Below are 22,549 nucleotides of genomic sequence, written 5' to 3' on the forward strand. Positions count from 1 at the left end.
CCGTATAGAGTGAGAAAAGGTTTGCCAAAGCTCGCCGTACATCCGATAGCAAACAGGGAAGCGCCACCAATTGTTCGGCCAGCGATATCGGCGACCAGCATCTCTGTAAAGTTCCTCTTCCTTTCCTCCCGTTTTAACGAGCCACGAGCAAGCGACGTTCCCCGCCAGCCAGACGCTTAGCGAGACTTTCAACAACAGGAGCGGCACACGAGTTTGTCTTCTTCCGAGGAAAGAGAAGACGCTGCCACCGAAAAAGCCACCGCGGGTGTACCGCTTATCGGCGTCATCGGGTCGTGCGGCCAACACACAGGGGGCCGCAGCCAGCTACACACACACCATAGACCGAAGCAGCGACCACCACCGTCCACCGCCTCCCCTACCAGAAGCCCGCCGAATAGGAGCTCCCTTTTTGGGCCACGCAAGCACGGACTCACGACGGCGGCCGCTTCCGAGGCGTGGAGCTGGACGCACGCCCCGTGGATGAAGAAGCGCGCGCGTGCGTGAGCGCAGTGTTAAGCGTGTCCCCTTCTTCACAAAGAGCAGCCGTGAGTGGAGAAACGGGGCCGAGCAGAGCCCCCGCGTATTTTTAGCAGGACGAGGAGCCGCATTACGTTTCATTTATTCCGACCGAAACGAGGGGCTGTGTGCACGTATAGAGCGGCTGTGTGCACGTATGCGTGCTTCGAGGAGCGTAGTCTTCGACGAAGGCGGCGGTGGCGACGACCGAGGGAAATCCATCTGGAGTGGAAGTGACCGTATAGAACGTGGCCGTTGCGTGCCAACCGTCGTTCGGAGAAAGTCGAGCTTCTTCTTCAACCGAGAGAGGGCTTCTTCCTCGAGTTCCACGACTGAAACGCCAGCCCACTTCGTAACCCCGCGGCTGACCTGAACCTAATTGTTTGGAGTGGTGACCCGAAACAAACGGCAGATGGAAGCTTCTTCGGAGGCGGTGTGTGTGTATAAATATAAGGGCGGCATTGAGGGCAGTGCCAGATCCATACGGGACGATGGCAGCTAGCCAGCCGCCGTTCCATCTGCCTCTCTTCCAGCCCCGCCCCTGACTGAAGCCTCTGTTTCCTGGCTGTTGTTTGTGAGACAAGTGATGTGCGTCGCCAGACGCGTCGACCTTATAAGAGCGGCCCTCTTCGGTGGCTTCGGAGAATCGCGGAATGATTCGTACAGGCAGCAAGCGGCCGTTGCTGCCAACATCACGGCGACTGGATGTGATCCGATTCCCGAGCTATAGTCCGTCCGAGAACGCATGCGGGCTTGCCTCGCGTTCAGTCTTAGTATGTTATCAATGTTTCGACTCGCGTGTTCGTGTCGTAGTTCAGGGGTCACCAAACACGAAGAAAAAAAAAAGAAAAAGCGCACAGTGCTGCTGTGAGCGCTAACACCGAGGGATCGGGGTAATCGTTCACAGTGCCAGCAGTTCACGCGACGAAACTAGAGATTCGATAAAAAATATTCCGCTCACTGTGCTTATACACTAAACACGAATCTGCTGCTGCTGCTGCTGCTATTGCTGTCAGGAAGAATGAAAGAGAAAGTGCACGGGCCTGCCCACTGGCTCAAGGTGAGCCACAACCGCTGCCACGTGCTGAAAGTAGGAGAGTCGAAAGATAGGAGAGGAAAAATAAGGAAAAACGTGCACGCGCTAATATGACCCGGGCAGATCCCGGAGGCAGTGCAATAGCGGGCTAACCACCCGCCGCGGTGGCTCAGTGGTTAGAGCGCTCGGCTACTGACCCGGAGTTCCCGCATTCAAACCCGACCGCGGCGGCTGCGTTTCGATGGAGGCGAAACGCTAAGGCGCCCGTGTGCTGTGCAACGTCAGTGCACGTTAAAGATCCCCAGGTGGTCGAAATTATTCCGGTGCCCGCCACTACGACACCTCTTCCTTCCTCTCTTCTTTCACTCCCTCCTTTATCCCTTCCCTTACGGCGCGGTTGAGGTGTCCGCCGATATGTTAGGCAGATTCTGCGCCATTTCCTTTCCCCCAAAAACCCCCCAAAAAAAGCACTCCGCCATATCTCCAAAAATAAATTTAATATCTTGTGTCCAAATGGGACCCGTAGCAGATAATAAATCAGAACCACCACCACCTGCTGCCGTCACGAATCAACCTAGATTGGGAGTATACAGGCTTGCCCCCTAGCGCCATCCTAATGGAGGTTCGACATATACTCCGCTAATCGTGGGGTAGATTTTAACCGCCCAAAATGCGGAGTACTTATGGTTGGCAACGGGAGCAGATATAGGGTAGGCTTTCTCCCCGAAAAATGCTGAGTTGTTAGAGTTGGCATCGTGAGCACGTTTGGGCGTTTATTTTCAGTCCCCCCAAAATACATAGTACTTACGTAAGCACTACGCGCTGTTTGGGGTGCAAAACTACCCCAGACCTGAACCCGTTGTCAACCGTAACTGCTCATGGGGGGCTGTGCATCCCAGAACTACTGGACTATACAGAACCTTGACTAGGAGGACGCTATAGGACAAGCCTACTCCCATCTCGGTTGGTTCGTGTTTAGAGTGTGCGACCTATTACTGGGTATAAGCCTCTTCATAAAGAACTGAGCTGAACAGCTGCCCATGTGACAGGAGTGACACGACTATTAGCAACCGCGCGCAGTTTGTGTACGCCATATTGACAATAAAAGTGACAGTGAACCAGATTTCAAATAAGCTCAACGTCACAAAGCCAGCCGGTTGTGCACGCCACAGGGAAAGGGCGAATCATTCGAATTTCTGCGTGCCTTTATTCGAACGGGCCGTGCTACACCGGTCAGAGCAAGAGTTCCGGAGGCACGTAGTTTCGAAGCTGCTGACTACCGCCAAACGTGTACAGTCTTTGTCAAAAGTATACAGCCCAAGGGGTCTGCTTCTGAGCCCTTCAGCGCGGATCCCCCTGCATACTCAGGGACCCTAATCTCACGAAGGCGGGAGGAACTTAAGTCCTCAACCATCCCAAGCTTAGGACTGTCAGGTGTACTTAAGAGCCCCGCTACACTGCTTGGAATCAAGCCCCTTGGGTTGCATATTTTTGACAAAGACTCGCAGTTACTATGTTCGAACCTCGCAGTTACTACGTTAATAATTAATAATAATTGGTTTTTTGGGGAAAGGAAATGGCGCAGTATCTGTCTCATATATCATTGGACACCTGAACCGCGCCATAAGGGAAGGGGAAAGGAGGGAGTGAAAGAAGAAAGGAAGAAAGAGGTGCCGTAGTGGAGGGCTCCGGGATAATTTCGACCACCTGGGGATCTTTAACGTGCACTGACATCGCACAGCACACGGGCGCCTTAGCGTTTTGCCTGCATAACAGCGCAGCCGCTGCGGTCGGGTTCGAACCCGGGAACTCCGGATCAGTAGTCGAGCGCCCTAACCACTGAGACACCGCGGCGGGTTAACAGTTACTATACGTTCGAACATACATTCCGGCGCTGTACTTCGTTTCGCGGCTTCAGTGCCAAAAAGCAGCGGCACAACAAAGACAGCCGTGTCCCGGGCATGGCTGCAGAGGTGAGCGGAAGCTGCAGAACGAGGCTACGCGGCTGCAAGGGCCGGCCCGCGATTTCGGCGCTAATTTCCCGAGTCACGGTCCACCGGAGATGAAGGAAGGTCACAGGTAAGCGCATTTGGCCGAGAGGTCGGTGAAGGAGGGGTAAGCTTTTGCACAGACTTCCGCGCACGATCGATACCCTTCTCTTTAACTCGGTGGCCTTATTTCCTCTTGGCCTAGCTAAAAGGCGGCCTAAAGAAGTGTTCTCTCGGGACCGATGCCTGGAGGCCAGCTATGCGCACGGCATAAGCGGGGTGCTCACAAACCGAGACCGCGTCCGTTACCCAAGGCGTGACGTGGATGCGAAACGTTTGTTCTTAGACTGGAACTCTGTTGAGTACGTCACTGGTTTTGTAATTTTATGCGGAAACATCACGTACTCGCGTGTTTTCCTCGTAATGCCAGGTACGCGCACAAGGCCTGGCTAGCCTGTAGTCGAGAAGCGGCGGGTGAATCTACGACCGGCTTGGATGCGGACAACAGTGAGCTGACGTCGGGAGGCGGCTCTAGGTATGCGCATATTCGTTGGTTTTCGTTCAGGAGTCACAGCGCATGCGCCGCAACTTGCGAGCTTCAATTACCCCAGCGCGCTTGCCCGGGAGAAAAGCTACTACCGTCGGATATCGAGCACTGTCCGCTTTGAAAGACGCCACCATCCTTCAATTCCACTATTTGCTGGTTTGGTTTGGTTTTGGTTTATGGGGGTTTAACGTCCCAAAGCGACCCAGGCTATCAGGGACGCCTTAGTGAAGGGCTCCGGAAATTTCGACCACCTGGGGTTCTTTAACGTTCACTGGCATCGCACAGCACACGGGCCTCTAGAATTTCTCCTCCATCGAAATTCGACCGCCGCGGCCGGGATCGAACCCGCGTCTTTTGGGCCAGCAGGCGAGCGCCATAACCACTCAGCCACCGCGGCGGCTGTTACCGCTAAGAGTCGGCGACCTTGTTCAGTGATGACTGCAAGCTAAAGTGCACTGAACTGCCATAATCATACGTGTTAGAGTATTGCAAAGGCAAAAAGTAAATGGTCAGATTACGTGCAAACACGACAGCCATGAAATCAATGCTTGTGATGTGTTTTACTGGACCAAGATCGAGTTACGAGTGATGCTCCACCTCTGCACTATACTGCGCTTGAATTTTTCATTTCTTCGCGGTCCATAAGCATGCTAAAGAATACTAAACCAATAAAACACACAAGACGCCATACACTGTGGCAAGTGATAAAAAGCATCCAATAATAAACGAATGCGCGCACTAAAAGATGTCCCGTTCGAGTGCACTTGTGTTGTCGCCACAGCGAGCAAACACACCAACCTTCTTTCACTGACCACAGTTAAGAAACGGGCAAACAGAGAAGACAAAAGCAAGGTTCCTGCTCATCTTGACCCCCGGAAAAGTCGACCTATTGAACCACGCGAGCGTTATTATGAAACACATTAGGGAAACGTCCTACGCGTCCCTATAAAAAGAGACATATAGAGGAAGAGGGAAGGTAGGAATGTTAACCAGAAGGGTGTACCGGTTGGCTACCCTGCACTGGGAAGAGGAATGAAGGGATTGAAAAGGTAAAGAGAGAGGGGGGGGGGGGGGGGAGAGGGGCACAGTATCATCTTCAGGAAACTAACAAGCCAACGCTTTCCTATTCTGTATTTGTACATAGTGTATATTAACCCCTACCCTTATCCTTTCTTACTATTGCTCACCCCTTTCTTTCTCTCTCTCTGTCCTTTTATTCCCGCTAGTCGCAGCTCAGGTGCTTCAGGTTTTGTTGGCAGATGCCGTGGCTATAGCAACATCTTTTCCTTCCACTGTAATTTTATTAATAAACAGCCACCAACAACAAGAACAACGCTTTGATGTAAGATTCCGCAAGCTCATTTGCATCGGCGAAGAACAACAAGATATACTTCGATTCTAGTGTATGCAGAAAATCCGAGTCTATAGTGTATAGAGAAAATGCACTACAGCTTACAAAAACTGGCCGGGTACGGCACCAAAGTACCGCACCAGGTTTAAGTAATGTACACAAAAACAAAGTGTGCCAGCTGCTTGGTCTATATCTAACGGCTAAGGTGCGTTCAAGGACGTCGCCCACCCAAAACTGTACAGTGCTCTTCAGACGGGCGCACCTTTCGCGAGTCCTGAATTCGACACCCTGCACGCGTCGAACACATACGGACCTGCCCTCTCTCTCCCTAGGGGAGCTCGCCCGCTGTCTTTTGTTAATTCGGTTTATAAATAACCGTTCCGCGTCACCTCCAGAATACACGCACGCGGCAATCTGGAACACCGCGCTCCGCAAAACACCTGCGCCAAGTGCTCCCAGATGGCGCTCCCTCCCGCGCGCATGCGCATACAAAACTTCGCACTCAAAGCGCAGTCGGCGCGCACAAAAAAAAAAAAATAACAGGGCCCGCATAACGCGTCTCCGCACAAATAAGAGCGATGGAAATGAAGGCGGCGCAGCCCAAAAGACCGCTCCAGCCAAAGTCGAAACGGTGCGACGGATTAGCACAGGGAGCGGCCCCGGCAAGAAACAGCGCGACCGGCTTCGAAGATCACCCCCCCCCCCCCCCTCCCATCCTTGCACATTAGCGTATAAATGTATGCTCGCGGAGCGCGCACTTCTGCTCAGTGGTATACAACACGAGACACGCATTCGTGGACTGCAAAGACATGCATGCATGCATGCAGTAAACGCCGCGGGACAGCCGTGTACGTATAGATATGCAGGGAGGGGTGGCGCTTCGTCGTACGCTGAATTATGACGTTTCGGCTACGAGCGAGCGAACGCGAGCACGAGGAACGGTGGCCCAGTTGCGGGCGGGTGAGATGATTCCCATTCTTCGGGACGCGAGCATTCGAGATGCGCCCGCGTCACGACTGCGTTCATCTGACGGTCGCGGTTGTGGCAACGCGTTGCATCACAATTTGAACGCGAAGGCTTCACTGGAGCCGGGCGGTGTGTCGAGGCTGAGTCGCGAACTACTAGTCCACCCCCCCCCCCCCCCCCCCCGTTTTACTCCGCATTTTCCTGAATGCTCCTCAGAAGGCGTATGATTATTCCATATCATTATTCCACACGGTTATTCTATACGATTATCCCTTATTCCACAGGAGCCCACTGATTGGATGCAGAACTGTAGTCAGTTTTTCTACATAAATGCATGACACCGTGACAATATTTTAGCGCGAGCACCGACGAGCATTCTCAACGCACACGGAGACAATTGTTTGTCACACGAGGCGGTTGACACCCGAACCTACAGGTGTTGCGTTAAAGGAGCTCAATTTTTCTTATGCGGGCCCCGCAAAAAAGCGCATTAATCGCACGAAGAATAGCCTCAACTTGTTTGCATGCAATGAGCCGATAACTTGCGGGAATCCACTAGTTGAAGAGTCAGTCACACCAAGCCCATCTAGAAAATTACGTTGCAGCTTTACTTCGTCTGTTTCACATGCCGCGGAATCCAACGTCGGTAATCGATAAGAAACGTATTTTGACCAGCTGCAGCTAAGCAGTCAATATGTGAGGCGAACCGAAGGCAGGGATCTCGGTGAATTCCGACCATTGCTAGAGTTCCTTGAAACGCGCCGAACTGTCAGTACGCGTGGACTTACCTGCACCTGCAGCACCTGCTCAAAGTTGCTGACAGTGTGCAGTATTCACTGAAGCACCTCCGCAATATTGCTGGAGGTATAGCGCCATTAAGTACAGAACTTTGGCTACATTGTTGCGGTGGGTGTCCACTATTCAGTGCATTCCTCCGCACAGTTCAGGATATGCACTATTTATACATCACCTGTGCGGAGTTGCTGACGGGTCTTCACTACTTGTGCAACACCTCCGCAATGTTTTTGAGGACATGCACCATTGAGTACAGCAACTCAACAATGTTGCGGTGCGTAACCACTATTCAGTGCACTCCTCCGCACAGCTCAGGATATGCACTATTTATGCAGCACCTGTGCGGAGTTGCTGACGGGTCTTCGCTACTTGTGCAACACCTCCGCAATGTTTTTGAGGGCATGCACCATTCAGTGCAGCAGCTCAACAATGTTGCGGTGCGTAACCACTATTCAGTGCATTCCTCCGCACAGTTCAGGATACGCACTATTTATACAGCACCTGTGCGGAGTTGCTGACGGGTCTTCACTACTTGTGCAACACCTCCGCAATGCTGTTGAGGGTATGCACCATTCAGGACAGCAACTCAACAATGTTGCGGTGCGTAACCACTATTCAGTGCATTCCTCCGCACAGCTCAGGATATGCACTATTTATACAGCACCTGTGCGGAGTTGCTGACGGGTCTTAACTACTTCGAGCAACACCTCCCCAATATTGCTGAGGATGTCACTATTAAGTACGGTAGTCCTGGGACTTTGCTAATGTCATTCACTGTTTCACTAAGTCAGGCATCAATTTGCCTTCGTGTCTGCCTCCTAGGCATCTATTACTGCTGCATGAATAAAATGACTTCGACTAGTGTAGCGCTTCAAGAACGGGGAAAGAGCACACACAGCGATACACCTCTACAGCACCTCGCCGAGACCCGGAGCCTGCCGCTGCATTCCCTGCTGAGCAGCGCACTGCTTTCTCACGCTCTAGACAAGTCAGCGCGCTACAAGGCCATCTGGGCTGCCTGTCATCCACCTGGCTGCCACGCACGCGCTGCATGCTGGCGGCGCTCAGGTGCTGTAGACGCGAGCGTTCAGGGGCATCGCTGACGCTGTCACTGCCGTCAGTCGAGGCCGCCCTCGCGCGAGCGTTGCACATGCCACCGGCGCGGCAACGGCTATAAGCACCAAAGACTGCCGCGCCACGCTGCGGTGAGATGGCGCGGCGGATGGACGCCAGCGCCCTCACCATCCACCCACGCCTCATATACGTACTCATTAAAAAGTGCACCGAGAGAGAGAGAGGAAACAACGGACAGTTGACAGGAGGGGAGAGGAGGAAAAGCGCTGAATTGTTTCGCCGCGGCCCGAGTCGTTAAAGAATAAAACAAAGCGCAAACCGCAAAGGAAGTCGTGCAGCCTGTAAAAAAAAAAAAAGCAAAGGTAAAACGGCCGGGACCGACCGACGCGCGTTACGGCACACACGTACTGGCGACGAGATTCCAACCTCCGGATGTCCGGATGCCTTCCAAGCAAACAGAGTGCGAGGCGAAAGCACGCAGCCACTCGACCTCCCCCAACCTTTCTTTGCCCCCCTCACCCACCCCCCATTTCCATCTTTGCAAAAACATGAAGTAAACAAATAGAAAGATCTGCTCGGGATGGCGGGTTCCCACAGAGGGGTGCCGCAGCCACAGGTGGAAGAGTCGGCCGGGAGAAGCCAGACGAGCACAGACAAACGAACACAGACGGCCAGCTGCCAGTTCCGGTGAGGCGGCGTCGAGCGCTTTTGTTGCCGGCGCGTTGCCGCCGTTTTAACCGCTTGGAAGCAGAGGGGGGAGTATGCGCACCACCTTAACAGAAGGCCCGTGTGCGCTGCAGCCAAGCTAACGGCGCCGTTCGCCAGACACCTTACATTTTTACGACAAGACTGCACACGCGAGGCCCCTCAACGCAAGACGTAGGACTTATGCTGCCATGTTATATCCCGTTGTTGAGATGCGAATATAGTAGTATTGAAATCGAGCATCTTTGGATTGTTCTGAAACACACCTGCTAAAAAGTGGTCCTAGCAGGCCTGAAAAAAAAAAGTCAAACGATCAGCTAACGAACGGCACTGGCCCATGCCTACTGCATGTCCTGGATCATAGTCTGGCTGTGCCTGGGTGTAATAGCTATATAGACAACGCCACATAAGCGCCTGCATCATATTTATGATATAGCTGAAAACCGCTACTTAAGAAAAAGGAATGCCTGAAGAGAATATGAAGAGACACCATTCGCACGCACTGGGATGTGGTTTTTGTCAAAGCCCTTCAGGCAGTCGCCGCCAGGAACTCAATTTATTCTTTATGTCCCCCCCCCCCCCCCTCCCAACCAAGACAAAAAAGAAACATCGGTACGTTTGCATTAGAATAGGATACTAGCTGCACTAGTGACACTATAGGTCAACAGACCACAGTAGGTCAGCTTTCACTGGCTGTGTCAACGTGATCTTTGCTAACGTTAAAAAAAGAAGAAAAGAAAGCGCACTCCTCTTCAAGTGTTCGCTCACAACCCGTGCACAGTTCCTGGACACACATAATGGGAGCTCCAGCCTCGAAGCATGCTTGAAAAGTCGCAGAAAATTGCAACGGTGTGTGTGAGACGAGCACCGTTTGAATGACTCAACGTGGCCAGATTCGTATCAGCGGAATAAATTTTCTCTGAGGGCAAACTGTTTTCAACGAGCCACAGTTGCGCTCTTAGCCATTTACGTGACCCTAATGGCGAGCAGGCGAGATTGGAGGACTGCAAATTTCTTGACAGAAGAGGACTGTCTAGCTCAAACACGAAGTGCACACACCTTAAACCTCCGCGGATATTTTACAAGCTGCAATTCATCACCTACCAGATAAAGTTAATTTTGAACGAAGTGCACGGAAATAGTTGACAAAAAGCGGCAGTCCATTATAAAATGAAAGCTACATCTCGGCACAGGCTGCGGCAGTACAATTTTTTTTTTTGTATTCATGAAAGTCAGAAAAGCAGAAATCCCATAATAGGACCCACAGGAAAAGCACTAACACTCCTCTTAAACAGGTTCTTCTACGTCCCTCGCCTTTTCCTTTGACGCAGTCATTTTTTTTTTAGCGAAGAAAAAACAACCTTCCCTGCAAATACCCTCCCAGCAATCGCACACATTAGGCTTTCTGTCGGCCTCATTACGGAGGCAGACCGCAGTCAGCAAACGGGCACTTTGTAGCGGCCCGTGGGAAATCCGCAAACACGGAGGCATTTATGGGACATGCAAGGACGGCAGATACGCCACAAGCCTCCGAGAAGGCGTGCCCTTGGGCCCCGGAGAGCCCATAGCATCCGGAAACAGCTCTCAAGCAGGCAGGGAACTTTCCTCACATCTTCTCACAAACAGCGCTCCCAAGTCGCGGCTTCGTATTCGCCACCGAGCAGCCGCAGTTAGCTCCATAGACAAAAAAGTGCCGTTACTTCAAATCCTCGTTACAGTAATGCACGCAGCCACTTCTACTGTCGTTACCTATTCAAGAACTATTAACGGTCACAATGGAAACGACCGGCGCTTCGCCATTTAGTCGCTTCTTATCCTGTTTTTATTTGAACAGATGAATAGAGAAAGCTACTTAGGACACGCTAATGGGAGTTCATTTCATTATGACATCACTGCCCATTTTCGCTCTTCCCCTTTCAACCGTTCCCCTTCCTCAGTTTGGAGTAGCACGCCAGAGACATGTTCCTCTGATTAACCTTCCCCCCCTCCCCCCCCCCCCCCCTTAATGCTTTTATAGTCGCCCCAACCCAGGCAATCGAGATAACTTACGCAATCCTCCTTTAGCCCATCGCTCATAGACTGTCTGCGGAATTTTAAGGACACAAAAATACTTTTTTTTACCACTCTAACTCAGAGATATGGATAATAATGCTCAAAGGCAAGGATGGAAGCTCTAAAGATAAAGAAAATAACAGACCATTTTTCTCTCTTCTTCCTCCCCCCCCCCCCCCCCCCACCTTTGCTTTCTCCTTTTCGTTCCGCGAACACTCATGTTCGAGGAAGTATAACAACTTCAGACACCGAAGAAATGAAATCCGCGAACCAAAAGTGGCACAAGCGGGCAGGGGAGTTATAAAACAACTTCCGCACTTTGAAAACACAACACAGTCACCTTCACCCCCCCCCCCCCCCCCCTCCCCTGGCGGCACTTTCTCGCGCGAGACAATCAGCTTATCGCCGTCACGAAGAACTAACATCCCGAAGTGGGGCGAGTTTGTCGCCGTAACCAGCGCTTCGAATTAGATCGAAGGCCCGTGTACATCGACGTTGGGCTTTCGACAAACCAAGCAAGAAAACTGTTTTAAAGGAACAAAATCTCCGATCTAGACTGAAAGAAAGAAGAAAACAATCAAAATTCGGTGATACCGGCTTCTGTTCGCGGTTTAGTTGAAAGGGTGGCAGAGATAAAAAGAGGGGGGGCGAGTGTTGTGTACCTCGGTGCATCTTGTCCGAAGCGGCGGCTGGCCTTTTGCACAGTACACTTCCTGTTCCTGCTGCCTGCCGCGCCGCGTAAGCTAAAATTAGCCGCACATTTTTTGCTCTAATCAACGGGAGACTTCACGAGTAAAAACAAAACGGAGAAAGCAAGCGCTGCGCACAGGCAACCCAGAGCTCTTTGCGCGGGAAAAAAAAAAAAAAGCGCGCGTCCCAAGGAAAGCGGCGACGTCGCGACGCGTTCCCGCTCGTGACGCCTTACAGCAGCACGCATGTAGACAACTTTTTCCCTTCGTAGAACGCGGGAGAAAAGCCCAGCAGGGTTAGAAGAGAGAAGCCGCGTTTCACGAAGACGACGTCATGACGTCCCAAGTTGCGACCCGCAGACCACGACGCGGTACACGTGTCCCCGCTGTCAGCTGTTTTACCTCGTCGCGGCCGAGGTTCTTCCCGCTCCTAACAGGCGCAGTCGCTAGCCTGTCTGGGCTTCCCCGAAACTAACCAGCTTCAGAAACGTCTGGAAACGCCGTTACGGCGTTGCTACCGCTGCTGTGCGATAACAAGATTTATTTCGAAAGAAACAGCCACTGCCATGCAGTGTCTTCAAACTTTCAAAACCTATACAGGAAGCGTTTTTATGGAGGAAAAACGCTAAGGCGCCCGTGTGCTGTGCGATGTCAGTGCACGTTAAAGATCCCCAGGTGATCGAAATTATTCCGGAGCCCTCCACTACGGCACCTCTCTCTTCCTTTCTTCTTTGACTCCATCCTTTATCCCTTCCCTTACGGCGCGGTTCAGGTGTCCAACGATATATGAGACAGATACTGCGCCATTTCCTTTCCCAAAAAAACCAATTATTAAGCAACTCTCACAAAACTAGTTCATAGACAGTCTATAGACTTCTTATAGACTCTGTTGCCTCCCTATAGATTTCTTTTTGTCTATTCATAGTCTATAGACAAACGTCTACTAAAAGTTCATGGCAATAAATCTATAGATTGTCTATAGACAGTCTATAGTATTTGTAATGCCTATAGACTGCTCTCTAGGGTTTGTATATAGAGAGTCTATAGACTTTATGGACAGAAGTCTATGGACAGTTTGTAGACTGTCTACAGGATTTTTTTGTAACGGAACGTAACAAACGGACCGTCGAGCTCCGCATGCATGTAGGCGCTTGCATTTCACCTTCAGTGGAATTCGGGCGCCGGTGCAGGGATTCGAACCCGCCACCTCGTCCCTAGCCGAATGTTCGCTGTCGAGGAGCTGAAACACCGTCTTCGCGAAGCAGGGCACATACGCGGAATGTTGTGACAGAAACGGCTCTCTGCCGCACCTAAGCTACCCCAACCGCTCACTAGAGTGTGCGAACACTCAAAGCACGTGATCGCCTGGCTCGATTGAGATTCACGTGACCACAAATGACGTCATTTTTAAAGCACCCATTGCACATTCGAATTACGGCTCCATCGGCAAAGCATTCTCATTTATTTTTATTAATACAGATTACTCCCACTGGAGAGCACTTTACGACAGTGTTTTCGTTTACGACATAGTACGCCGGAGGCGACACAGGCTGCCTCCTCCTATTCCAAGCCCTTCCTTCATACGTCTACACGACTGTAAAACGACCGTGCTTTTAAGTCATTAGGCATTCAACCTAAGAGAATGTCCCGCTATACAACCCCGCTCGTTTCTTTGTAAGCGGCTTTTCTCCTACATTTCGGCCATTAAAGGTATAAATTTTTCGTACACTACACAACTTCTTATTTGACTTCCACGAAGTCTTTATACAAAGTCGTGCAATACCGGAGGCCTTGATGAGATTTAGATACCTCCGTAGAGAGCATTCGAAAAACGCCGAAAAATCCCCTAGAGACGCATATCAGTTCGGTCTTCGGTGAGAGACAAGGTCGCGAGTATCGCGGCTGAGTAGGCGGCACAATTGGCAGCTTCACAGAACGCTCACATAGCAGGAATATATACGTATCGCTCGAATTTCTTAAAAGGTGAAAAGTGCGCGGCTGTAGTCGCCGACTAGCCCCCCCCCCCCTCTTTTTTTTTTCCTATATAAAGCGATCTTGTCTTCTCCAGGGCCGTGGAATAAATTAACTCGGGACAAAGATCTCCTTCAGACACGAACACCACTGCGCGAAAAGATCGCGCCGATCGAATTTTACTCGGCGAAACATCTCATTTCCCATAATAGTCTGAAAGCCTGATCGAAATCGCGAGGTCGCGGATATTAAATAAGAAAGAAGGCACCGTAAAAAAAAAATCGCTCCTATTTTTGCGGATATGCATCGAGTAGACTCCGTCCGGCGTGCAGTCGACCGCGACTGATGCATCGTGAGATTAAACGTCGAATAGACATCCCCGAATGGCGCCCCGATTGCTACGAAGGCAGAGGTAAAGGAGAGAGAGACATACATTCAAGTAAGCAGCCACTATAAGGGAAACAGAAAACAAAAAGATTGGAGGGGGGGGGGGGGGCAGCCACCTGCTACTGCACAGGTGTGCCCGGCTTCGCTGTGCGCGAGACCCCCAGCTGTGGCGCGTTAAAAACACCGTGACGGCCGACCGAATGGTGCAAGCACTCGCCTCGAATGCCGATTAGGTGCTGGGTTCGATCCCCGGCACCACCGAGTACCCGCTGGTCTTCAAGTGGGTAAACGTCTTCTCTCGACCTGGTACTCTGTTTTCTGGGGCGATGAAGCCTGCAGCCAACAGCTACCTTCGACAGATCTAAGGTCCTGGTAAGACCGAAACCCTCCCTCTGCGAGGAAGCCCGGTTATGGCACTTTTAAAAACCGAAAGCGCCCCATGCGGTGGGTCATCGGCTGCTGAAAGTGAGAGGGTTCGATTCCCGCGGCGAGGCTGCATTGCGGCGCAAGAAAAATTCAAAAGACGGAATGTGCTGTGCGATGTCAGTGGACGTCAGAGAACCCCGTGTGATGCAAACTAATCTGAAACACTACACTATACGGAATGTCTAATAGCATTAACTGTACGCCCGGCACGTAAAAAAGTCATTTAATCAAATCGGTCAAGGCTGACGGGGCTTCGTATACAAGTTCTCGTCACTGCTTTGTTGGGTACAGGCGTCCACATAGTGTCTACAGAAAAGATGAATTGGTGGAACAATGATGACCGAACTGGCCCTTAAGACACCCCCTTGCCATCCCTTTCATGCCCACAGAAGTTCATTCCTTCCACCAGGTCAACTCCAGCGAGCGCCACCAAGGCTACCAAGGCGGGTCGGTTGCAGTGGCTAGCGCAGAAACATATCGACGCACATTTCTGTGCCTGCTCCTTTCAAGGAAATCCCCGCAACGGAGTTTTTCGCGCAGACGGCGCTCATCGTACGGGGGGGATGCGAAGCAGTTGTTTGTACGCTATTATTTCCTACTCATTCCCGCACGCGATGGCATGCGTACACAAAAACGCGCATGCAAGCTCGAACACTCGTTTACATGCTTTTCATCGCAGTTCAACGATCACTCGCGAGTCACGCCATGAACTGTCATAGCATCAAATCGACATGGTCATCAGATTCCGTCCACCAGTTCCCCGTGGCATACGAGCTCCTCCGCCGCTTTGTACAGGGCACTGGACTAGAGCAAAGGGACGCCAAATGCCGCGCGCCTTTCAACTCGAGCGACGCCAAACGCGCGAGCGCCAATTCCCCAACGCGAGTAGTTGAAGCAGTAGTCGGGGTGTAGATCGTAGCTCACCTCCTGCCTCGGCTCAGGCTGATCTCAAGAGCAAATCCGGAATCCGCCGGGCTCTCAGGCAAACCACCGATGCATCCTCTCTGAGGTGACAAGTCAAAAGAGGAAACGGCAGCGAGGCGAATGTCACCGAGAATGTCACCGCTGACGCGTATATTCCAGCACTGGGTATACCAGGGAGCAGAGCGGCAAGACGGCGGATGCCAAAATCCACTCCTCGACTCCGCACAAGAACAACGTCGGTGTCCACCCGGCTGCGTCCGCTGCTAGGGGCACCCAAGTAGAGCGATCCGGAGACGTCCGCGAGACGTGGCCAGCGGCTGCTGCACCACTGAGGAGGGGAGAGGTGAACGCCGCTCGCAACCGTCGCTGCTCGCTGCAGGGCGCAAACAGGTTCGCCACGGAGACCTGTTGCCCGCTCGCCCGGCAGCCGAGAGTTCGCCATTGGCTGTGCCCGAGGCCGGTGAGAAAGAGTGTGTGGAGGTAAAGAGAGAGTGCAGCCAAGGCACGACGGGGGCTGCGAACGCACTGTTTGGTGCTAGACTCGACTGCCGGCAGGTACGTTTTCGGCCGCTCACTTTTTTTTGTTAAAGGGCCTCCGAAACACCCTGTATAAATTACTCCCTCCCTCCCCCCCCCCCCTTCATCCCCCAACCCCTTTCATCCTCCAACCCCTCCGCAGCCAGCCACGGTGGCTCAGTGGCTGCTGGCGTTCAGATGCGGAGCAGGACCACAGGACCGTCCACGTGGCGGGGTTTTCGGAAACGTTCAAGGAACCCACATTGGTCGAAATTAGTCCGAAGTCCTGCGCCACTAGCGCAGTGTACAATTTCTTCCAATATGAAAGGGAACAAAGACGAAAATAATTTTCGGTTATTTGCCGAATGAAGTTTAAAATGAATATTGATATTATACGACAAGAGAAAATTTTCTTACAGAACAGGAGAGAGTGTGCTTGTCACGCGTAATTATGGAGTACTCAATTATTGAATGCTCAATCTTTGTTCCCTTTCAAATTGGAGAGACCTGTACCTAAGGCCCGTATAAAACCAAAAAAACCTGATATGCGCCTTGTCTATCATGTGGGCACACAAGGGGCTTACTGGACTTGGGTCTTCGCATTCGAAGGCCCATGATGCACAGCCACACGGCATGTACGCATATGCCAAATCAGGGGAAAGGGGGGGGGGGGAGGCTCTGGATTTGTTTCACTGGCCCCTTTCAAGTGAAAACTGGATTAATTTGTGTGCTGCAACGCGGTTAAGGGAACTGATACCTCAAGGAAGTCCTAAAATTAAATGTTGACGGAAAGGGCGCGTTTTTTTTTTTTACACAGCGCACATGGCGCGACGTCATATTGATCAAAATGTCTGAAAGAACGACAGATTCTTATCTTGGCATGCGTCCTATCTGGACTGCGGAAACCATGGTAAATGAAAACGGGCGACAACTCACGACGTACACCAATTTACAGGCCTCTCGACCCAAATAAATAAAGCTTATTATGCAAACTAGTTAGCCCCTATTGCGGTATGTGACGAATTGCGTAGTTTCATATAATACTCTCATAGTTTGTATTTGTTGCGGCGTTTTTCCATTCTGCTGAATTCTTCGACTTGTGAGACATATATACATGGATTATATTGCGAGCTACTGTAAACTGTTTCGCGACACATTTGCGAATCATGTTGTTCTACATTTAATCCTTTCGACAGTACGCTTTTTGTTTCGACTTGTGTTTTTTTTTTCTCACCGATTTGTTTTATTTCTCGATTTCTATTCACCTAAAACACACACCGCTATAGCTCAATTATTTTGTGCTAGCCAACCCCCGCAAGCAAATAAATCTCCGGGGTCACCAACCAGCCCCAGCAATGCGATGCACAGAAAACTCCGCCAGGATCTGCGATAGACGCGCATTCCCGAGGTTGACCTCCCCACCTCTTCCCGGTTCTCGCAACAGCGCACACACCAGCACCCATTCGCCCACCGAAACACATTGGCACGCGCACACGCGGCCCGAAATATATCAGGCAAGTATCGACCTGTGACCTTGCCGGTCAGTGGATGGACACAAAAGGCAGAAAAGGACGGACCGCCGAGCGCGGTTTTTCTCTCCATTTCTGGCTCTCCGCACCGCCTGTCCTCTTTTCAGGGCAAGGCATGCAGCCCGCCATTGCCGCGGATGATACCTCTAAACGCAACCGTTCCTCCATTCACCGTACCAAAGGCCACGCAAGGAAAGAACGAAGAAATAAAAGCGCGCAGGCTCCGTCGTGCCAAATGCGTGCAGCGCCTCGGAAGCTACAGAGAATGTGCACAGGCGGCCGTAACAGTGCGCAGCACCCGCAGTGGTGATTCGGTGGCAATGGCGTCCAGCTGCCGAGCAAGAGGTAGCGGGATCGAATCCCAGCCACTGTGATTGCATTTCGACGGAAACTGAGCTGTAAAAGCGAGCCTGTGCGCCAGGTGGTCTCAGTACCCCCATATAATATACCGCACCTTACCGTGCTGTACTGTATCATATCGTGCCGTACCGGATCATACCGTAGAATATGCACCAGGTGGCCTTAGTACCCCATATAATATAACGTACCGTACAGACCGTAGCATGCCCAACCAGACCGGACCATACTGTATCATACCGTACCACATCATAAGCGAGCCTGCGCGCCAGATGATCTTAGTAGCCCGTATAATATACCGCACCTTACCGTACTGTACTGTATCATACCGTGCCGTACCGGATCATACCATACCATAGTCTATGCACCAGGTGGTCTTAGTACCCCATAAATTACGTACCGTACAGACCATAGCATGCCATACCGGACCGGACCATACTGTATCGTACCGTACCACATCATAAGCGAGCCTGTGCGCCAGATGGTTTTGGTAGCCCATATAATATACCGTACTGCACCGTACCGAACCATACCGTATCATATCATACCGTGCCGTACAATACCGTATCACATCGTACCGTGCGATACCGTATCACATCGTGCCGTACGATACCGTATCACATCGTACCGTACCGTACCATACCAGCTGTGGCCTACTGGTTTGAGCATCCGCATCGCATGCGGGAAATGCTAGGCTGGGATCGATAATCAATGCCTCCGGGTACCCAGTGGTCTTCCAATAGGTACAAGTTTTCCCCAGGCCTGGTTCTATAGGACCAAACCGTAGCATCGACGGGTCGGTGATTTGCTCTGCTATACGATACCATACAAAACGTACGGAGCAAGATAAAGTTTTCGGCTCCTATGGCGTTTACCTGAGAGATATTAAGAGAAGCAACGCGGCGATATAGGTGGAGTCGCCCAATCTTTTTCTAGCAGCTCCTCGTATCGTAAACAACCGCTGGCCACGAATACCAGCTGCACGGAAAAAAGCACCACGTTTCTATTTTTTTCCTTCTCTCTACAGACCACGGAACACACAAGAGACACGCGAGTGGCCGGCAAAGGCAAAGCCATGTGCGCGCTCCGCCGACGACATCCGGGTGCGGGCGTCACGTAAGTTTTCCTTTTCATGTTCAGCGAAGTCCGCAGAGTCCAGAAGCGCGCCGCGGACCGAGCACGAGATGGCACGCAAAGCGATACGCAGCCCGACTCTATGGAGAGCTTCAAAATAAAAACCTACCCCAAGGTCACCGACGCCGCGGGCAGAGGCAGCGGATCATGGCGGCAGCCCTACGGTGCTGTGCACATCTGCACCGGTCGCTTGGAGAAGTCAAGCGACTTTATCGCGGTCTTCGTTTGGTAGATCTCCGCTTCTGGTCTGATAAGACTGCGCACAGGGTTTTCGCCGATCGAGGCTCAAAAATTTCCGCTCCTTTCGTTCGTAGCTCGCCTGCAGGCGAGCCGACGGAATACTGATTCCTGCTGCCGCGCGCTGCCGGTCTAGCTGTTATTGCGCCTGCGTGGCTCCTGCTATTGTTGTTGTTGCTGCTGCTGCTGGCATACATCTTTCCACTGTCTGCGACTTATCTGAGCCAACGTGCTTCCTGGACTGTGCCGCTCATGCGCAGTAAGCTGCCTCTGTGAAACCCCACAATGGGAACGGTGCTGCCACTGCCCAGGGGCAATATGACTGCACCCAGAGAGAAATTTCAAAAGCTACATAGCTATTGCTGGTGTTGCGGTTGCAGTTGCAGGTATTGCAGTCGCAGGTGCTGCAGTCACTGATGCTGCAGTCAAAGGTGCCGCTGTCACAGGTGCTGCAGTCAAAGCTGTTGCAGTCGCAGGTATTGCAGTCCCAGGTATCGCAGTCGTAGGTGCCACAGTCGTAGGTGCCACAGTCGTAGGTGCCGCAGTCACAAGTGCTGCAGTCGCAGGTGCCGCAGTCGCAGGTGCTGCAGTGACGCAGGTGTTGCAGTCGCAGATGCTGAAGTGACGCAGGTGTTGCAGTCGCGCAGCTGCTGCAGTCGTGCAGGTGCTGCAGTTGCAGGCCACTCTCGTAAGCGCTGCAGTCAGTATGGACACAGGCGCACAAGGACAAGAGCGCGTCCTTTTCTCTCTCTCTCCGTGTCCGTGTTGATTGCAGAGCTTCCGAAAGTGACGTATACACACCAACTAGCCCAATTCGTCGCCCTACATTTGTAGGTGTTGCGGCTGCAGTTGTTGCGATTGCAGGCGTTGCGGATGTTGGCGCTGCCGATGTTGGCGTTGCCGATGTTGGCGTTGCCGATGTTGGCGTTGCGGATGCTGCCCTTGTAGCTGTTGTTGTTGCTCGTGCTCTTGTTGGCAGCGGAAGGGGAATGCTTCACATCCACTACGGCATATATAGCACGAGTAGGGCCGTGACAGCGCAATAGTAGCAATAACATGAGAACTTTAATGTCCCGAAGCTGCACTCTGGTTACGAGAGACGCCGTAGTAGAAGGCTGCCTACTAATTTCGAGTACCTGGGACTCGCTAATATTCACTGATATTGCTCAGCGTTTGGACGTGTTTACGTTTCGCCTCCACCGAAATTTGACCGCCACGACGCGGAATTATCCTTAGGCTCAGCAGTCGAACATCACAGGCACTAAGCCGCTATGGCGGGTGGTGACTGCGAAATGTTCGAAGACGAAATAGATGGGCGATTTTGTGCCACTTCCTTTCTCATGAAAATAAGGGGAGTGAAGCTCATTTTGGGAGATGACGTCCAAAATCGTAAATGGAATGACTCGCCAATGTAATGCACGCTCATTGTAGCAACATGAAGTGGCTTGATAGAAACAACAGAAACCAGACATAAGTCTCTGACTACCGAATGACACGTGTAAAAAAGTAAGGCACAAGTTTCGTGATATGCAGCAGGACATTTCTTGTAGGAAACCTGCTCTCGGGTCAAGATCAATCATGAAATCCTTTAACTCAGCCTCAAATTATAAATATTAAGTATAAGAAACTGCTGATTCCTTTTGTGACACATACTGCAGATGTACTTAGACTGGAAAGCAAAATTACTATTGATACAGCAAGTTTAAAATATATTGCGGTTGCTTCTAACTCGTCGCTTGTTGCATTACTCGTTGAGGTTATCTATATACGGTCACTTTCTTTCCCGAGATCCAACCTCGTTCATTTCACAAGACGTTGTAATATCACTACGCTGGCGCACGGGATGCACCGACACAGAACAGGAAGCACTTTGTTATTGCAAACCCTCAGAGAGAGAGAGAGAAAGGGGGGGGGGGGGGGAGCTACACGCGCACCTTTAAGACCAAGGACAACATCGCGGCACTCCCGGAAAAGTGCCAGTGGAGAGCACTAGACGGCACATGTAGCTGGCGAATGAGGTAATTCATTTTATTACTCGAGGAAAACTTAAAGCGAATTGCGCGAAAACATATAGTTGCGAAAACATAACGCACTTGACTGCTTAAAATAATATAGAGCGAAGTATACGCTTCGTTTAAGGAAACATTTTATTTGGTCACAAGGGTGACCACTTTTGAAAAAGATCGGTCCTCCAATCGAAACGTCGAGTGAAATAAAAATGTTTCCTTAAACGAAGCGTGCGCGCGTTTGCGTGTGTGCGCACACACACACACACACACACACACACACACACACACACACACACACACACACACACACACACACACACACACACACACACACACACACACACACACACACACACACACACACACACACACACACACACACACACACACACACACCAGAGTGGCAAAAAGTCAAGAAATAACGAAAAAACTTACCACAGGTCTGTCTACAACTAACAAGTTACACCACCTTCATACCCACGTATTAGCAACATTACTATCTCGTGAGCCAGGCAGTCGGTGCTAATTCGGAGCCTTCCCCTATCATCATCAGCCTGACTACGCCACTGTAGAAAAAAAAATGCTTCTCCCGTATCTTTCCAATTAATCCTGCCCTGTGCCCCGCAGACTTAATTTTATCCGCCCACCTTACTTTCTGCCGACCCCTGTACGCCTGCCTTCTCTTCAAATCCACTCATTTGCCCTTAACGACGAGCGGTTATCTTGCCTTCGCATTAGATACACTGCCTTCCCACTACACAGCACGCCTAATAACTTCAGGCACTGCTGAGAGACGTTAAACCACTGACACCCACGTACCACAACCCCACACTCCATATTAAACCCTGCCACAACAAATTACTTCATATACACCACAACATATTATACCACACCGACCAGAGAAAACGGTCGCACACGCCGTAGTATCAATACGATCGTGTATTCCCCCTTTTCTTTTCGCTCTATCTCGTACACGCGCACAACACCACACATGCAGCAAAGCTCAAACACAACCAAAACTACACAAAGCAGCACCAGCGCAGAAGTCTGAACGGGTTCAACGCCTCCGCCGCTCGGCGTTTCGTTCGAGGTCAGGTCCGCCTCGCTTTGCATTCCCGCTCGCTCGCCTGCAGCCCCGCGCTCAACTCGGTGCTTGACCAGCGTTACAACGAGCCCGAAACACACCGGGACTGCAGAACATCGCCACAGCGACTGCGGCCTAAGGGGCTCCAGGTGCACAGAAGAAGGAGCAGGGGCAGCGGAGCTGTGGCGCCGCATCCATCTCAGCGTGGTAGCCGATTGCGCTGCCTTATTCGTTACTGGAGCAGGACGCCCTTCCT

At 51.5% G+C, this 22,549-nt stretch overlaps 1 protein-coding gene across 5 annotated transcripts in view; it reads right to left on the reverse strand.

The window, feature by feature from the left end:
- LOC144110526 (uncharacterized) overlaps positions 1-22,549 on the reverse strand; it is a 286,270-nt gene that overhangs the window by 22,128 nt on the left and 241,593 nt on the right. Inside the window, exon 1 of one of the 5 annotated variants that reach the window (XM_077643518.1) lies at positions 15,428-15,815. The exons of the other annotated variants lie outside the window; for them this stretch is intronic. The gene's annotated coding sequence lies outside the window, so the exon portion shown is untranslated. Of the gene's footprint in view, positions 1-15,427; positions 15,816-22,549 lie in introns of those variants that run through there. 5 annotated transcript variants of the gene reach the window in all.

This window comes from Amblyomma americanum, chromosome 11, assembly GCF_052857255.1.
Source record: "Amblyomma americanum isolate KBUSLIRL-KWMA chromosome 11, ASM5285725v1, whole genome shotgun sequence".
Classification (NCBI taxonomy): Eukaryota; Metazoa; Arthropoda; class Arachnida; order Ixodida; family Ixodidae; genus Amblyomma; species Amblyomma americanum.